This window comes from Corapipo altera, unplaced genomic scaffold (genome assembly GCF_003945725.1).
Source record: "Corapipo altera isolate COAL_440 unplaced genomic scaffold, ASM394572v1 22, whole genome shotgun sequence".
Classification (NCBI taxonomy): Eukaryota; Metazoa; Chordata; class Aves; order Passeriformes; family Pipridae; genus Corapipo; species Corapipo altera.
This window is the reverse complement of record NW_020884886.1, coordinates 8,940,040-8,960,279: the sequence shown is the minus strand read 5'-3', so window position 1 is coordinate 8,960,279 and position 20,240 is coordinate 8,940,040. Positions and strand designations below refer to the sequence as shown.

Below are 20,240 nucleotides of genomic sequence, written 5' to 3'. Positions count from 1 at the left end.
ACAAGTTTGCAGTGTAATATGATAGAGAAATTGTTCCACAAGGTCTTGACTCTGACCTTATGTTACCTGTATCAAAACAGTTCAAAAAAGGAGACAGAAGAAACCGGCCAAGTCCACTCTAAAATTATCTCTGGCACCAGACCCACTGAGTGTAGATCCTAGTATATTTCTATGAATAGAACTTGGAGGAGTTGTGGAAGATTTGCAGATCCTGTAGTTTTGCAGTTGAAGCTGATGACCAGCAGCTGACTACAGCTCTGGAGGCTGAGGAGCAAGTGGGATGACTCTCAGCTGTCCAAGGGAGATCTACAAGCAACTTGCAAGGTACTTTAATCCTTGGAAACTGCCTATCTTTCAAAAGCTTTTTGTTATATCAAAATAAATGTCAGGGAATGCAAGCATGGCAACATTCTCCTGTTTATCAAGTGAAACCTCTCAAGAATCTCTTGAGCCTCTGTTTGCCAAGTGCGCAAATCATCAGCCTGCTCTTGGACGTGCTTACCAGCCTTAGTGGGTATTACTTGTACTAGAAAGTATCTGAAGGGTCAGGACCCATGAGTTATTGTTTTTACTGCAACCCCTAGGGGCACTACATAGGAATTAGAATACAAGGCGTTGAACAAGGCACTTAAGCATGTAGCAAAGAAGTTGTGGCAATCTGCAGTTTGAAGTAGACAGCAGTGAGTGTGTGCCAAAGAAATAGGGAGAAGAGGCATTAAAGGACTGTAAAAGTGGTCAGAGGTTTTAATGCCACCACTATTTCATGAAAATGACATTATTAAAAACAATGTCATAGGGCTGATATACATATTACTTGAAAGCTCATGTGCAAGGCAAAATATATATGTGCTGCTAATTACTCTGTGGTTTAGGTGTGGAGGTTGGGTTTCCCTGTGCAGTGACATTACAGATGTCTACAAATTGTGTCTTACATCTAAGTTGTTTATAATGTGATTGCAAATAGCGAGTGTATTGTTTCAACATGGTTAATGTTTATGAGCTGCATTTCGGTTTATAGGTGCACACAGATTGCCTGGAAAAGTACCAGGCCATTCCATTTTTAAGCAGCGATGAAGAAAGATGGAAGCCTACATGTATCGTTCCAGTGTAAAATCACACAGAGGGAACAAAATAAGTCCGAGAAGTCTACAATTATTTGGGGCTTAAGTTTCTACTAATTACCTCATATACTCCTTACGTCTGTGAGATTATCTGAGATTCCAGATAGGGATATTTCAGGCCAAGAAAGGAAGACAATAAAGACTGGGAATCCGTGAGAAATCAAGACTGCAATGCTGTAGGTTCTCAGCATAGACTTGCAGGAAGACTTATCAAACGCTTTCCTCTGGCCACCACCAGAACCTTTAACAAAGTCCAGCTGGTTGTTGTACTGCTTTTGGCTCCATGATCCATGTGTGTACTCTGGGAAGAGGGGGCTCATGCAGAGTAAATGGATTTGATGCTGCTTCAAGCCACATTACTGTACTCAAGGTTTACAGCATATAATTCCCATATTTTCCAGTGGAAAATGTCATTCAGACCTGCTGCTCCTTAGTTCTTTATACATCCTCTGCTATGCTTCCTATTTCACTTCGACCTACAAACCACCTGAAGGTTTTGGAGGAGAGGGTTGTGCAAAGCAGAAAGATAACATCAGATGTTGCATTCTTGACTTATTTTTCCTCCTGCTTCATTACAAAAGACGCAAAGCAGAAAAATGGACACGCTAAATGTAAAAATATCCGACAAAAAATACTCTTTGTTTTTTACATTAGAAAATAGAAAATAATGCTATTAAACTTATTTATAAACAGAATGATGGAAGGTGTTTTTCTTTTTTCCCCTTGCTTTCACTTGTAGTTTTCCTTCTATCTCTGCAAACTGCATCCCTGAAAATTAATTACAGAAATACACAGGTAAGCAGCAGTGCATCAGTTGAACAGGGATGCACAGTTTACTAGGACTATGTGTTTATAGAAGAGGCCAGTCACTGAATGAACCCTTTACATAAGCCTCCAGATCACTTCAGCTCCCCCAGCAGTGGGAAGTGTGATGTTATGTATTCTGTGCATAACGCTCCCTGAACAGTGAGAGCTGCATTACTTAAGCTGCCAACTACATTATACATTTTTACATGCTCAGCTGTAAGAGTTAAGGGCTTTGTTTGCCAGGAATGGTACAGAAAGGAGGTGTGCTGGGGAAGGAGCAGGACACCCCTGTTAAAAGCTGTGCATCTAATTTCTCATGCAGAGTTGTTTTCACTCATTTTCCTGTTCTTCAGCACTTAACGATTTTTCTGTCATCAATGGAGTTTTAATTGAGTGGGATTAGGGGTGGATTAAAGGATCTCATCAGAGCTCATACTCCCTGCATCCACTTCCTGTTGAGTCCTCTCAACAGAAGAGCTATTGACATTAGAAAAGTGAAAAATACTTAAGACAGTGACACAGTGTGGGAGAACTCAACTGAATTGTAACCAAGGAGTTACAAGTGTAAAGGCAAACATGTCATAAAATCTTGGACATCAGAGAAGGACATGGTATACGTCACTTTTTTCACTCCTGGATTTAATCTGGCTATGTACAAGAGAGGTTTAAACTTTAGCAGACACAAAGAGATCACCTCAACTCCTTCCTCAACTGCTTATGGATTTTTTAATGAAAGACACTTTCCAGTATACAGCTGAATCAATAATAAAAATGTTGTAAAATTCACCACACAAAAAACCAACGGATTTACATTTCATTCTATATTTACATTGGATTTAGAATCAAGACTACAGTACGAACATAAACCCTCTCTTTCTCCTTTTATGCCAGGGAGAAGTAGGATATCAAAGTTATGCATTTATTTGGGTTAGTTCTCTTTTTACTTTTTTTCTTGAAAATACTTTATCTTATCTAACCAGGAGAAAAGGGAGAGGGAATAGAGTCTCTGAAAATGAATCTATCAAGTACTTAGCCAGACATGGGAGAAAATCCTGACCCAGCAAAGAAAAGAAAATACTCCCAGTGATTTCATTTGGCACATTTTCATATATTGCTTCCCACACAGAGTAAAAGCTTAGTTCTGCTCTTCATGTTTTGCTTTAATCACTAGGAGTTACACATGCAAATCCACAGCAAGACTGTAACTAGAACATTTAAGACTAGAACATTTAAGACTAATTATACAGCTCTGGGAACAATGACCAAATCTCATCCCAATTTTTTATCTTTTAGATACTATGTAATCTTTCCAGCAAAAAAAAAAAAATCCTGTCAGATATGCACAGCAGGCCTCAACTCTGATATGCTTCTGACATCAATGTGATATATGTATACAGTAGTTGTATACACATATGAAAGTCAAAATTTACCATGACATTCTGTGATGATAGCATTGGTGTTGTTTTCCTTCCCACATCTGTACTTGAAAGAAGCAGTGAAATTTTAGTCTCTTGAAGGACTTTTTAGTCATAATTCTAGATATGGCTCAGTTAAGACCTTCAAAGTTACACCTATCCAAAGGTGCTCTGAGCTACAAACATTTTTAGGATGAACATTCTTGTAAAATGTGCCTGTAAGGCTTATGTTAAGCATGACTTGGCGAGGCCATTTTTACTCCTCTGGGTTATCCCAGCTCCCAGTATCCTGTCTAACTAAAGTTGACTGTATGTATCAATACTTTGGTGAGGCTTTTTTTTCGTGACATTATGTGTTTATTATTTATTTAAACAGAGTTACCATATGAGTGAGACATATCCTCTTCCAGATGAAAACCCATCTGCAAAGATGCTTTTTGTTTTGTAGAATTATTTTTACTCATGATGCTGTCACATCATGATGTGATATCATCACATTGCGAGTTTGTTTGCTATTGAACACACATAGTAACATGAGTCTGGCTGTGGTCTGCCTGTAACTCCTTATCAGTCAACAAATCCACATCTGGGAGTTTTGACATCCGCTAGCCTGGCTTGCTCCACTGTGTATGCATAGTAGCATTCAGGCTTGCAGCATTGCCAGGTGTCTGCAGATTTCTGAGAGGTTTCTGAGAGACCCACTGTATTTGCACTGCACAGCTGTTTTACGCATATGCAATAAAATAAATCCAACCAGTGTCCAAACCATCAGAGTTATCTTATAATGGCACCATACTTACTTCCCTGCATATATGAAGGTGCTTCTTCTCAGTAAATCCCAGACAAAGGTTGGTAGATTTAGGAGGCTGAGTTTCAGACAGGTTCTTGGAGTTTGCAAAATAATTCTGTAACAATTCAAACTCATTGCTAATAGCTCATATGAAAAAACTTGTCAGAAAAACACCAAGATTCCAGGTACCCACTCATTTTCGGTTTGAATGTTGTGGACTCAGTCAAGTGGAGCACATCTGCAAGGAGACTGGAAATCACTTTTGAAGGACAGAAGCCAAGAGAGATGCAATGAAGCACAGATAGAAATTAACTTAAAATACAGTTAGGAAAGGAAAACTCAAATTTACAGCAGCTTTTTCAAATTTCCACAAATATAAAGAGTGCATGTTCACTCTGGAATATTGTTCCTAGCATTCAGAAAAAAAAATAATAATGGATAATACAGCTACTAAAAATATAATCTGACATGTTACTCTGTATTTGATAAACATAACATATTAGAGGTACTTGACTATAATGTCAAGTAATTTATGTTTGGGTTTTTTTTGAAAATACATGATTTTTAAAGATGGGACTTTGAGCCCAAGGTGTTTAAAACCAAATAGCATTGTGTAAATGATGTCAAATTGTGAAAATTATGATTAAAATAACTCAAGAGTCAAATTCAGACACCTATTATATGCTACTGAACTTCAAGTATAATTGGGTCTGTCTCACATTGATTCTAAAAATAAGAATATTGTAAATGAAGTGGAAGAAAAATTATGGCACAGGATCCCATGAGTTAAAGCCTTCAGAGCATCAGTCTAGTGGTCAGACATAATCTAACATGGCCAATAGATTCTCCTGAAGTGCTCCTTGCCATTACAAAGCAATTATTGAAAACAGGCAGAAGAGAAGAGATTCTTTCAGCACTGTCGTAGTTAAACCTCAGCTGAAAACCAAGCCCCACACTTGCTCACTCCTTCAGCCACCAGTGGAATCAAGGAGAGAACTGAAAGGGCAAAAGCTAGAAAACTCATGTCCTCATAAGGACAGGAAAATAGGTAAAGCAAAAACTGTGCACACAAGCAAAGCAAAACAAGGAATTCATTCACTCCTTCCCACAGGCAGGCAGGTGTTCAGCCATCCCAGGAAAGCAGACCTCCATCACTCATAACAGTGACTGGAGAAGAGAAATGCCACCACTCCAAATGTCCCCCCTTTCCTCCTTCCTTCCCCAGCTTTCTATGAAGATCATGATGCCGTATGGGATGGAATATCCCCTGTGACAATTGCAGTCAGCTGTTCTGGCTGTGTCCCCTCCCAACTCCTTGTGCTCTCCCCCAGCCTTCCTGCTGGTGGAGTGGAGTGTGTCTGTGTAAGCAATGCTGAGGAAAAAAACCCACCCTATATAAACTCTATATTATATGTAATATAGATTTTATATATATGTAAATAATATATTATAGAGTTATCAACACTGTTTTCAGTACAAATGCAAAACATATCCCCATACCAGCTTCTATGAGGAAAAATATCTATCCCAGTCAAAACCAGCACAAACATCTTCCAAAAAAGCAGACAGATGAAAAAACTAAAACTCATGAGAGGCTTTGGAATTCTTTAAAGCAAAGGTGATCAACCCTAACAGTGAGCAAAAACTGGTAGTATCTGTGCTACCAGTCTTCTCTTTTCCTTCAGAAAATAGGGCTGTGAGGCTGACCAGTTCTTTAAAATGCTGGGATAGAGCTGTTATTCAGTGGAACCAGCAACTGCTGGTGAGAAATAAAACAAGGAGAAACATGTGTTCACGCAGATCTCCTCTTCTCCTTTATAAGGTTTTTTCATTTAACATTTTCAATTTGCTAGTTGTATTGAAGTTCCATAGTTTAAAACTCCATCTTGGGCTTCTCATTAATACAGCTGACATATACTAAATTTACATTTCTGTTTCAGGCAGTAAGAAGACATCACAGAAAAGAACTCTTTGATTAATTGCATTAGCTTTTGGTTACATTTATTTTGTTATTTGTGATCATTGTTCATATTTTCTGGAAACTGATTTTCTCAAATTAACAGTACAATTGATTCCTGCCCTGGGGCAGCTATTTCAAGAATACTGGCCATTTCTGTGCTTTTTAACTAGCTCAGTTAAAATGCTTCTAGTTCATTGAAAATAAGAGTTCAAGTTAGGCATATAAAGCTACCACTGTGAGCAGAAGGAAATTGCCTTCATCTATTTTCCTATGAGATACAGAACTGCATGATTTAAAAGTGTGATAGAACATTTATAGGTGACTCTGACCATTGCAAGAGTAGAATAACAAGTCAGATGGAGCAGAATAGCAGTTTTCATGTCCTCAGGTAAATGCCATATTTTCATAAAATTTCGTAGTTTGCACAACTTGTTGAAATGCTGTAAGAGACTGAAAACCACAGTAAGAACTTTGAATAAATTAGATTATATGATTTAGATGTGTTGCAAAAAACCATCAGAATTTGTACATAAAGAGGCTTTGTGGATCAAGGCTTAGAAATAAGCTGGATTTGTAATAACAAGGTTTTATAAAGCATACAGTCTAGAAGAATATACAGCTAAAATATTTCAAGGCTGAAGTTTTCCATAATAACAGACAAAAGAAGTATTTCCTCATTCCAATAGTATTTAATTCTGTGCCCAAGTATATCAGATTGACCAAAACTCTCCAAAGTAATGCCTTAGAATTTTAAAGATTTTTAGCTTTCTGTAGATTTTAATGTAGCTGGAGTTTTCCTTCACTTTAGACCATTAGACTTTCTCACAGTTTGTGTGTCACATTCTTGAAGCTTTGATGTAACCATCTTTTAACTGTCTGTTCAAGGCAATAGATATGCAGCAAGAACATTCTGTTGGATTCCATTGGGGTGTGCACCTGGATCAGAATAACAAGAGATATGGTAGACAAGATAGAAGGCCCAAGACCACTGGAGGGACTCCAGAGGGGCAGTTCTGAGGGTGGTACCAGGGAAAAGGGGGTCTTAGGACTGGATGTTCCCCTTAGATATGATAATTAGTAAAGATATAAAAGTGTAAGAATTCTGTTCTTGGCCACACACCTTTTGTATTCCATGGCCACAAGGTCTTCATTGAAAGAGCTGCTCTATTATCTTATCTATAATAAGTTGGCCTGGTGAGAGTTTTTTCTCCCCGGATCTTTAGGCAGCAACAGATACAGGGAATTTGACACGATGATGTAAGTCTTAGACTTTTGATAAAGTTTACTTTTCTTGGAGAAGTTACAGGACATATGCCACTTTGGTAGGCACACTATTGAATTTTTGGCACAAAGCTGGAAACAATGGTGTTTGTGCTTCCTCAATAAAAAGATTTCTGTATTCAGAGTCAGTGAGACAACCAGATCTTGGCATGTAGTTCCTTGTTGTTCCTTCATAGGAAGAATACCAGAAAATCAGGTCAACCTGCTTAGTCTACTATCACCTTTTGTTTGGATAACAATACGATAGGGGAAATACAATAGGGAAGGAGCAACATATGGTGCAAAGTCATAGACTGAATGCATATTTTCACTAACTTTGAAAAGCTCCCTGGGAATTCATTGGAATCTATGTTAATCTAAAGTAGAAAGAGTTACTATAGTTACTAATACAATGGTTACTAAATATAATTCTACTATATACAGTGCACATTCTGGCATCCTATAAGTTGAAAAGATAAAAGATCTTTAATTATGTTTGCCCAGGTAATAAATGATTGGCTTCCTTTTATATTATTCCAGTGTAGACAGAATATGTGCATAACACTTTAAATGTTTTCAACAATTCAGTGCCGGTCAGGACTATTAGAATGCTTGTTCCTTCTCTCTCTTTTATTTAAAGGTTGGCAGTAATTTTTCATGCCAAGGTCATGATTGATGTGGGTTAACTTTCACTAAAAGTCTTTTGGAACATTTTGAGTAATGTTAAAAATTATGGCATGCAATACATCAAAATATTTTTCTAGACTTCCTGCATAAGTAAACAAACACTAGGGAAATGTGGAAGGCATTCATAGTATTTTGTAAGCAAGTTTCAAACTGCATGTTGTAGATTTATATGCTTCATAGCTTACGCTGCGATGCATGTTGCATTTTATTAAAATACACCATGGGTGAGGAATAGATGGTGATCTACTATATTTGTGTCTTTGCCCATGTCAATTTGAAATGGAGATCAATTCACTAAGAAACGTATCCAAGCATGGATTATGTAACCTGCCCATCAAGTGTCAGTTTCCTGGGGAAATACTAATAGTAAATCCTCAGTCTCAGGCCAAATGTCAAGACTGTAACGTCCAGCACTCTGAGCACGGAACATGAGATTACAAAAACATCTGCCATTGACAGGCAAATGTTAAAGCTACTGATCTTCAGCAGTCAAGAACTGAATAACACAGAAAATCCCTCCAAGACATAATTCCTAAAGATAAGTAAAGTAAAACAAGATGAGGAACAGGTGAAGCAGCAATGTATTTTCCTAAGAAAAAAAGAAAGAGGGATGTCTACTATCACTCAGTAATGTAGGTTAAAAAAAAAAAGCTAGACAGGTCACTGTGGCAGGTATAAAGTTTGGATCTCCTCTTTTTTTTACAGTCAGCATTTTCTCATTCACCCTCAATAGCAGACCATTATAAGAACCTGGGGAACTGGAGACACCTGCCTTTTATCATCATGTTTAGATATCTCAGTGAGGTCCTCATAGAGATGTCTAGTGCAGTCAGTCCATCCAGTCCATCCAGCCTTTATATTGTTGACATTTCAAAGTCATGGGTCCCTAAGCAAGATGCTGAGTTTGTAGACTTCTGAGTGCAGACTATACTGCATTCACAAAGAAATTAGGCTCTTGCTTTGACTTAAGTAAGATTCTGAGAAGCTCATAATGTGGCTGAAGAAAATGTTCAGAAATGCTACAAAACTATCACAGATCAATATCAGGAAATGTTAGAACTTCACACCAACACAATCTTTACTCCTTCATGTTTTTCTTTCCTCTTCAAACCCATTTCAGGTACTCTCTAAGCATGAGGGATGAAATGTTCTTTGAAAGATGACGTTTTCCTAAGATATTTGCATAAGATAACTAGTTTAGATCAGAAATTGTATGATTTCATACCATTAAACTTAGGTGAGATCAGTCTCACATCTAATGCATATAGATAATTATTGGTAGTTAAAAATATTTTAAGATCTTTTCAAGTGCCAAGTAGGAGGTAACCACTTTGGGAAGATATGCTGCAGTACTTCTACTTGTTCAAAATTACCTAAGTGAACCATGTCTTGGAAGACTGAATGCCACTGGGAAGGTGACACAAAATGACTGAGAGTGTTTGAAATGCTGTATTCAATATCATATATACCATACTCTGCTGAGGTGCACAGTAAAAGAGCTACACAATTACCTGTCAGCAAGTATTCACAGCTTTGCAAAAGTGATATGATAGCAGCTACCATAACTGTCAAAGTTCAAACTATATTATTTCAGTATATTTTTTACTTTTCCAAATATTCCTAACATATTTTCATCGCTGTCTTGAAATTAATCAAACAGACAATGCTTTATTTAGTTTTTAACTGTATAGTACCCAACAAACTACCAGAAACTTTTCTGTATTTCCATGGCTTAAGGCACCAGTGTCCACAGGAAAAGATATACCCTTTCAACCAAGACTTTAATTGTTCCTAAACTGAAAGAAGACTAATACACTGCTGGCAATTTATGAACCTTTTGTTCTTCCAAGACATAGCTGTGCATAAATCTTGGGAAACTGTATTATTTAGCTTGTTGCAGCTCTGTAAAAGAGTATGAATAATACAATATGCACTTCTGTTACGTTTCCAGCAATCACATTGTTTTCTCTATTCCTACTTTTCGTAGCAATAAAGGAAGGTTTCAAGATTTTCGTTCTAAGAATCTAGGCTAGAAATTATTTTTATGATCTGCTCCATTTGCATGCTGTCTCACATCTGACAGTCCACTATGAGCAATTGAGAGACTTCTTCTGCATAAATTGCAGTAAGCCTTATGGCAATTATTGCTATCTTTACTGATCCATGCAAAACCATTTCTTCTCTCATTCCAGAAAGTGCAAAACCTCTTCTTTTTAGGGAGTTGTTGACCATATTACAGTTTTCAGCAATATAGCTGTGCAAGTAGAAGTTAACCAGGCCCCTGAGAGGCCTGGTTAATTAGAAGTTTTGCTGTGTGGCAGAAGGGAATGAATTGTCAGTAAGACTGTACACATAGATTTTTACCCAGAAAGGGCAATTTTACTTTCTATTAATTAGGAAATAGACAATAAAAATAAGGTTATATGTTATATGTGTTAAAACACCTGCAAGGTTAAGCTATTAAAATAATAATGAATCATTTTAACAATGTTAATACAGAATTAAATGAATAAATAATATGAGGGGCACATGTTCAGATATGGTTTAGGAAAATGAAGAGATGAAGTGAACAAAGTGTAAAGGCATATTTAAAAGACAGTCTTTTCCATCTGCTTTCTAACGATGGCATCTTTGGTTCCTGTTATTTGTGTTGTCCTGTCAAGTTGAAGGTTTTATAATACCAGCCCGTTAAGAGGTTTTGCTTGTTTCTGTGTTTCAGTTGGTTTAAGAATGAAAAAGCTAGCTCAGGTCTTGTTTGACTTCTGCTGTGATCATCTACAAAAAGGGAGGAATAATGTTTTTCTAATAGTGTCTTCAGAGGCATGAAATGAATAAAGGAGCAGGTAGCCCTATCTTTATGAGATAGCTAGCAGGTTGCATTTTGATTTGTTGAAGGACTGTTTCCTCAGATTGCTGTCATGGCTGTAAGCCATGTACCAGGCTGTAATTTAGTCAATTAAAAACATATAAATAATGTTTAAATGCTGCTTAGGGACATGCTTACTGACTACTCTATATGTATATGGAACAGACCAGTAGACACTAAATACCCTTAAAGCCAGTATTCAGCCTGTGATAAATCTGTGGGACAAAATAATCTTCAGACAACAAATAGTTTACTGTGCAGGATGCTAGCGGCTGTTCTGGAAATGTGTCTCAAAACTGTATTATTCCATTTCTGTAGCAGCTGATAGCATATCTATACTGTTTCTGCAAACACATCTTCTAGTGTCTTCTGGTTTTAAACGTACTGCATAACTGCTGTTACCTGAATTCACTTGTAAAACCCTGCCTCTCTCACAAATGTCTCAGAACAAGTCATCATCACAGTATAGCTAAGGCTCTTCAAGGATTGCCCACAGTCAAAACTGTGCAACATATATAAGCCTGCGACCTAATGAATGAACAGGTAGGAGGTGGCTTCTAGCCACTCTCCTGCAGACAGAGCTCTGTTGGAATGGGGAAGCAATTGCAGGAATTGTGAGCTCAGGGCAGGACTTTGCATTTTGGTTGTTTAATTCTTCAGGACAACTAGGAGAATGATTTGTCATTTTTATGTTTTTGATTTATATTGCCAAAAGTCAATTGCAGTGAAAGTAAGCAACACCCACAAAGTTTTGCAGATGTTGCTTACTTAGCCCTTGTTGTACCCCTACCACACCTAAATGAATTAAGGGATATCTCTTAAAATAAGTGAGATAATAACTACAGGGCATCAATTAAAATGCTTAAAGTAAGAGATGGACCACCCTGATTTCTTTTGTTTGTCAGCTAGAAGTGATTAGACTTTATGCTTGTCATTCACCAAGGATTAATGTAGTTAAACTTGACCACTTTGTTTTAAATGCTTGCTTTCAGACTTCTGGGTCACTGATGTCATGAATGAAAACACACACTTGTAATGAGTTTTTGGTCTCTTCCAATTCCTATCTAATACCAGAAAAGAAGGGACACCAATATTTCTGTGAACTAGCAATGTTGTAATTTTATTCAAATGGCAGTAATGTGTGACTTGGTAAGTATGTTCCCAGTTAGGACACTAGGTATCTATGCAGTCAGGAGTTGGTTGAGTACACCATTTCTGGAGGTATTTAAAAGATGTGTACATGTGGCACTTAGGGACATGGTTTAGTTTTGGGCTTGGCAGTGCTGGCTTACTGGCTGGACTCCATGATCTTAGAGCTCATCTCCAATCTAAATGATTCTATGGTTCTAATGTACTTTTACTTTATGAATATGTTTATGTGATTATGTCCTGTTGCAGTCAAGGGGTTATAAACCCTTTTTTAAATGTAAGCATGTGCCTGCCTGATTTTATATGTGGGATCGAAGCAGATGAATGCAACTAAATTGTAAATTTCTTTTCCTTGGCCTTCATTTTTGAATATCCAGCTTGACAACCATGCAACCTGATTTTGAAGGAGTTTTGAATTGAGCAACTTCAAGTCAGAGCTGAACCTTGTAGTCCTAAGGGATGCTTAATTTTCCAGCTTTACCAGTGAAGCATTACACACCTTTGCCAGTGAGGCAGAGAAGGAATTGATTGTGTAATATTTATCATAAACTCTGGGATACACAGATAAAAGGAACTTCATAAGAATAATACTTTTAATTGATGACTGCTCTGAACTGAAATTAATGCGTCTTCTATCTGCAAAGATGAAGCAATTTAAAAAGGAGAATAGAACATATTCAGTGAGTAGCAGATCTGTTTAATACAGAAAATTTTATGAAAACACATGGCTAAGAGATGTGAAAATGAGTGCTTGAGACCCATGTATTTTATTTAAATATTTTTAAACTATTTTGAAAAGGATTTCTAAGTGATATTTTAGAAATATTTATACAGCATAGAAAAAATTGTTTACTAAAATGCAGGAAGATACAACTAAGTGCAACAGAGTGAAGCTATGCAGAGAAAAAAGTAATCTTGACAAGCAGAACAAGTTTGTTAACGATAAAATTCACTAACCTGTTATAAAGTTTCCCAAGGAACATAATAAAAGTCCCATTATTGACTGTGCAGAAGAATAATCTGTAAGTAATGTGTCCCCGGTAAAGTCTAATTTAGCTAATAAAATGCTTTTTGAATCCCATTTTGAAGTTTTTTGAATGAAGAAAATATTAGTGAAACCCCTGATTTGTCTGAGTTATCTCTGCACAAAAATGAAGAGGATGTTAAGAAATAAACAAGTACTGTATGTATTTTTTTTAAACTAATCTGTACTGCTGAGTTTGGGTCACTCTCTCTGGGTAAAAAAATATTTCTGAGCAATTCAAATCTTCCAGTGCATTGCTCCAGAAACCTGATGGAGTTGATTTGGCTTCCAGCAGGTCAAAGCCATTCCATCACAGTGGAGAGTTAGATCTAACACAGGACCTAAAATATTGGCAATAATGAGGAATTTATAAATTCTTTCATGAGTAAATAACTTGAATACCTAAAGGACAGTTAACAGCCTGATACGTGGGCAATCTTCTGTTCCTCTTGGAATTGAACAGCTTTGGGAATCAAAGATCAGGACTAAACTAGGGTATATTTCCCTCCAAGGCACTGAATATACTTCAAACCACACTTATTTTGTTTTATGTGTTTGCTTTGCTGGGGAATGTAGCCGAGGCCTTAAACCTCTCTGGCACTAATTACAAGTTTTAAATAAATAATTGGCAACTAACTCTGCACACACCAAACAAAATTTTACCTCTGCTTCCAAGAGTACAATGAACATGGCTTTAATGTAATTCCCAGCACATGAAGTTCTGTATGGGTTGTTTTCCCTCTTCTGATTTGAAAAAAGTAGTGAGCCCAGAGGTAGTGCATGGTCAGAAAATACTGGTGCTTAAAGTCCTTGTGGGTCCCCAAAGGGCCTGGTAAAGTACTTCATAGCATCAATTGTATTATATATCATCACAGGAAACACTTAACTAATCTTGGGAAGCATATTTTAAAAAGCCACAAAATCCAAAGAACATATACTTTTCAAATATATAAATATCACAAGTATATCAATATTATTCTGGTGACAGCATCAGAGCTTACTGACAGCTAAATGGACCCAAAACAGGGTTTTTTTTCACTTGTTAGGGAAATGCTTAGCAACTGTAAATATATTTCCTGGCCAGAAACTAATTCATCTTCTGAAGTGAATTAAAAAAAAAGCACTTAAAAGTTAAAAATATAATATAAGGGAAAACTTGTGCTCAAATGCAAAAAGAAACCCCTTATTCTCAATAATCTCTCAAGTTCCAGCAAGGTTTAGCCAAACTCTTGGTACAGGATCAAAAAAGTAAATGTATTATTTTACCAATAAGAATAGAGTGATAAAACACAAAGCTCATCAGGAATATAATAATTATGTGTACAGCTACATACAGTGTACATCTAACAAATTATTAATAACAAACTGTAATTTATCTAGAATATTCTTCAAAAATTCATCCTAACATGCTATGCAGCTGTAGCAATTTTATTAAAACAAAAGTATTTGTGTTGCATCATTAATTCACATGTGAACTTCCACCTTCAGCCAGCAGCAGAAATGCCAGCTGAATCGGGTGCCTGTATGCGATATATGTGATGCCATCATCACATTTGGCAAGCAACACTTTGGAAAACACATAATGGATTAATATATTTTAGCCTAGTCTTCATATTCTGTAACTGACCTTCCCTGCTCAGAGTGTAGAGGATGAGACCTGGCAGAGATTGACAGCTGCCAAGGCTGTCAGTGGGGAGACATTCCAAGTCAGCACATCCATCAAGCAGCTGATCTCAGCACATGTGTGGCAGACTCTGGGACTGGCTCAGTGTATGTCCCCCAAGGGGAGCAGAAGGGTGCCTTGACTCCCCCTCAAATGGTTTATAATTCAGATTTGACTGAGTTAGGGAAGTTTCTGTACCCCTCCTCTTTAGCTTTCAAAGACAACTTGTGCCCTGTCTATACAGCCATTTGGGTTCCCTTGGTAGTTGTTGGAGAAGGCTTTCATGTCTGAGGTGCAGTCTGACCAAGTCCATTTTACTCTGTAAACACGTGAATATGCACCTCTCTTTTGGACATCAGAAGCTGGCAGTGTCGCAGAGATTTAAACAAATGTTTTTGCATTTTGTTGCAGCACCTGGATGTTTATATTTAGTGATCTCTTACTAAATTTCAGTTAGTGGTTATTTAATGCCAAACCTGATGGAAGTGTCCCATTTTTGCTCTCATATGCGCATACAACTCTTCTTCACCGGTCTGGGAGGTCTGAGGAAGGCCTGCTTGGATCTTTGCAGAGAAGAGTGCAGTTTTCTAACACAAAATATAGGATTTGATGCTACTTCCCCACTTTTCCTTTTCCATTATCTCTGTCACTGTGCACAGTGAAGATGATAATCCACAGCAATATATAAAAGCCGAAGTAATGTAATAAGCAGAATTTTCTCTCTCACACACATGATGTTCAATGTAGTGCAGGAAGTTCAGGATGGACAACCCAAACTATTCAAAAAATGTGAGACAACTCCCATGTGTTATGAAGTAGATGAAATATAAGGTATCTATGTATGTAATCAGATATACATATGCTCACATTTTAAATTATATAAAAATATATATTCACATACACATTCAATTTTTAATGCACATTTAATTATTGTTAATATTTTTGGTTTATACTTGTAAATATATATATGTATGTATGTGTGTATACAAGATCCTTGATAATTGTATTTTAGTTTTTCAGTCTTAAGGCCACAGTTGCTACCACTATACTATGTAAGACTAGTAGAACTAAAAATACATTTAAGTGAATGATCAGTAAATATTTCACCATTTGTCAATGCTCTATTGTTCAACAGCTACAGAAAAACGGAGGAAAGAGTCTGCTATGTGGAATCAACTAGATGTCCATAGATTTTCAAGCTTCATAGAGTTTAAGGTGTTTTTTCCCCATGGACAAAAAAAAAGGCAGATAAAAAATGGTAAAAAGAAAAAAGCAAAACTCAAAAAATACCCACTTTGTTACTATTATTTGTCCAGCTCAGTTCTATACTATAGGAGTATGAAAAAATAGTCCTCTTCCAGAGAGACAATCCATTAATATTTGTGAAATGCTTAGATATTATGATAAAAGCGATCCTGTTAGTACTTAGACAGATGTATCTGCAACATCTGGCAGTAGATTTCACAGCCCAGTCAGAGGTCTGGCCTTGATAACTCTGTTTAATTATGTCTTGGCTAAGGAATGTATGTCTTTCCCTCTTCTCTCTCATAATCCTATAGAGATCCCATCTGGGAAAAATATTGGGTAAGTGAAAACTTAGCCCAGGGAGTTGATGAGATGAGGTAAATCTCAAGCTGCCATGTTCATGAATACTCAAAGTTTTAGCACATTTTTACAAGCTTTGGCAGAAGGATATCATTAATGTTTCAGAAGTTTTCCTGATTTTTCTTTATTGCTCTTTGGTCAGTGTCCCTGTAGTTTTCCAGTGTGCCATTTTTTTTATTATCGGAAGGAAGATAATACCTCTTGCTGTTAAGACATGCTTTTGCTTTTTTTTTTCTAATGAGTTGCAAAATAAAGTAGAATGTAACTGCATAGGTGCCTTAGATTTGGACATCTAAGTAGTACAACAGTCAGTCCTAGCAGGTGTTCAGCTCTCTTGAGTATTAACTTTATCATATTTATAAATGTTCTGCTTTACTAATAGAGCATTTGTTGCTATTAACTGCGTGTACAATATTATACTTTGGGTGAATTTATCAAGGAGTTAACATTTAGGTTCTGACACATGAGAGTTCTAAAGCAAGTTAATGACCATGACTCATTTCTTCCTAATTTCTACTGGTTTGGTAATTTTGTCTACAATGTTACTTTTTACAATTGAGCAAATCTCTCTCAAGAAACTCTGACTTAATCTAACCAGTGCATTTGATTCCACTGAGAAGTATCTGAACTACAGAAAAAGATTCCACAAAATATCATTATATTAGACAGAACACATTTTTAAACGAAAAGGGAAGTAAATTTTGGCACTTAAGGTACATACCTGATCTAAGCAATGTTTTATATAAAGAATTTTCTGGTATGGGCATGTTTTTTCTTACTCATCCTCCTTGTAATTTCTTGTAGTTTCCTTTGAGAACCTGGTATTTGTTTCTAGCCATACAAAATCTCGAGGTAAAAAGGTTTCGTTGAATTTTTGTTCAAAACTATGAACACTGAAATTGATCATTACTTTTGGCAAATGGCAACTTGCACTATCATGGCAAATGATCTGATCCAAAGTGACTGGCTTGACCAAGGATACTGGCTTGATGCATTTTTTGTAATATAATATTGGTAGTTCAAAAATAACAATAATCCTTGCTTGGATGCGTGAGAAATACTCACTTCTTGATAAATTTGAGAGGGGACAAAGTCATTGATGCAAAACTACTTTATTAAACAAATCAAGTTGGGTGTGTCTCTCCAGGGAGACACACCCACACATCAAAATGGGTGACCTTTAATCTCCTGCCCCGGTGCGAGGTGGTCCCTGTCCCCTTTCACATTGACTGAGTACTCGGGGACTCACATTCTCTCCCTCTTCATCCTCTACCTTTTTCGGCAAGTCTTTAGCATAGTCTTTCATATTGGTTCTTAACAACTTTGCAAGGAATAGTCTGAACCACATCTAAACAACAAGCAAGAAACAAGGGTTAGCCTTCCCCCCCCCACACACAGTCACTCCGGCTTCAGCAAAACACTGCTTTATTTCTCACAGATGTATTGTTTGTGTACAGCATTTATGCACAGCAACTTCAAAGGTTAGAGAAAAATCTCTTAAAACATCTTGTCTTTTAAAGATGTAGCCTAAAATTGCCTAGCTGGAGAAAGGACAAGGTGTTTTTGGCTAAATGAAACAAGATGGAATCATTGCTCATCAGAGCAACAATTATTCCTTAAGCACAGTGGATTTCTCTAAAGGAGAATATGAGTCTGGTCTATTCCTTTCTGAAGACTTGACCATTCCTTTGTTACTGAAGACTAAATGTCTTAAATACTAAATTGCAAAAAATTAGTTTTAGAATAACTGAGATCTTCACGTGATTGAATCCGAATTCTGTAGGTCTGAGACCTGTCACACTACTTTTGCTGTTGTGAGATACTGGATTATTTAATTATTGGATTGGAACTAACTCTAGTGCGTGTTTGTCCAGGAGGAAAGGTCATATTGAATCCCACGGAGGTGAGGTCAGGCTGTATCCCACATGTCAGCCTCCTCAGCCTCACGGGGCAGCCCCAGAGCAGTTGTCAGTCAAAGGCAGCCTGGGAGCACTGCACACACCACACTCCCTGGGATCCCTAACCCAGCCTCTGAATGGCTACACCACCCCTCACTCGGGCCCAGAGCCACAGAAGGGCCAGTGAACCAGATGTCCCGCCAGGGAGGGGCGGCCACAGGGGGACAGAGCACATAAAAACAGCAGCACATAGGTCTCCATTTCTCTTGATACCTACCTCCACTGTGTGAAAGCCGGACTTGCACAGGCCACTCTGGTGGCAGCCATTTTTCTCCTATTCTTAATTTCTTTTGTTAATATTTTGGGTAACTTAAAACTGAGTGGGTTGGAGTTTGCTAGGTTTTATGGGTTAGCATGTGCCAAGTTAGAGCTTTGTGGAGTGCTTTGTTTTGGTTGTATGTTACCCATTTAAACTTTTGCCAAGATCTCTTATTTTCTCCCATATTTTCCAAAATTATCAGTAAAAGTATCTTCTGAGAAAATGTGTGCAGCATCCTCTCCCTATGCTACCTCAAGGTATTAAAGAACTGATGGCTCTTCAAAACATTTGGTGGGCAAATTTTTGTAGCCTTGTATATTTTTAAAAGTAAAACTCCTGGGTGAGCTCATAGCTCTGGGCCTGGGCTATTACAACTGTTTCTTTCCTTGTTTTCCGTGGGTCATTAGCAGAAGTTGTACCCACCAGTGAACCTTATTAAGAGTTCAATAAGGAGGGAAGGGCTACTTTTCTTGGCATGACTCAAAACTCCTGTCATTTTGCATCCTTTCACACCTGCTAGCACTTTTAAAATATGCTGTGTCATCAGAAGCTGATGAATGTATAACTCAGGAGGTAAAAACGGGATTCTCCTTAGACAGAAAAGACCTAATTTTAACTTGATATGGGTTGCTGCCTGTGGTTTCATGCTGTACATATTGCACTTGAAGAACTGTCCATGTCAAATGGCTTCCCCCTGTGCAGAGCACCAGCAGCCAGAACACTAGAAAAAATCAAGCCCTTAAAGCCTAATTTCTAGAGAATGAAAAACTTCTTAATGATCTGCTAGATCAGTCACTAAAGAAATGACATAATGGCTCTTTTACTATATGGTTTTAGTGAAGGCATAGGAGATCATGTACTACTGAGTAAATCAAATCAGGAAATATTTAAATACTGTTTAGTTCATAGATCAGCAATCTGGCAAACTGTAATGGAGCTTTTTGAACCATCATGGAAAAAATGCAAGTTCTGTTCATCTATGAGAAAGCACAAAACACAGAGAAGCTGTAATGGTTGACTAAGTCTGTGTGGAACATTTTTAATTAATTATTCATCTGCTCCTTAGTCAGGATTAATGCAGAAGGATCTATTAAGATCTACTGTCTCAAGGACCATGTCATGCCAAGAGTCTGTAAAGCCTGAAGATGTATTACCCAGTCACCGTACCACATTATAGACTGACAGAAAAATTGCATACTTAAAAAATAAAGCTAGCTGTGAGTAATGCTTGTGCAAGCAAATATCTTAAATCTCTTTTAAACTGCTATTTTTCCCAGTTCTGTAATTAATCAGAGGAGCATAATGCAAGTTTTTTTCTTCAATTCTCCTAACACAATCATGTTTATCAGTTTCTGTAACATCATTTAAGAAATCCCAGTTATGTCACCCTGAAATATAACTTTATCATATTTTGTCCTCATAACCCTGAAGAGTTCTAAAGTCAAATTATTCAGGGAGCTGAGGTTTTTGATACAAACACTTGGAATTTGGTCTGTTCAGCCTTAAGAAGAGAAGGCAAGAGGAGACCTTACTGTTGTCTTTAGTCACCTCTAGGGGAGATTTAGGGAGTATGGAGCCAGGCTCTTGTAGGTGTGCTATGGCACAAGAGGCAATAGGCACAGATTTCAGAACAAGTCCATCTTAATCGGGAGGCATTTAACCTTATCTATGCCCTC

The 20,240-nt window shown here is 37.3% G+C and overlaps 1 long non-coding RNA gene across 1 annotated transcript in view; it reads left to right on the top strand.

Moving 5' to 3' along the window:
- Positions 1-218: 218 nt before the first annotated feature.
- The window catches only part of LOC113946949, a 71,084-nt gene continuing 51,062 nt past the window's right edge, over positions 219-20,240 (top strand). Inside the window, exons 1-2 of the long non-coding RNA XR_003527593.1 lie at positions 219-324; positions 1,861-1,916. This is a non-coding gene — a long non-coding RNA (uncharacterized LOC113946949). The remainder of the gene's footprint in view (positions 325-1,860; positions 1,917-20,240) is intronic.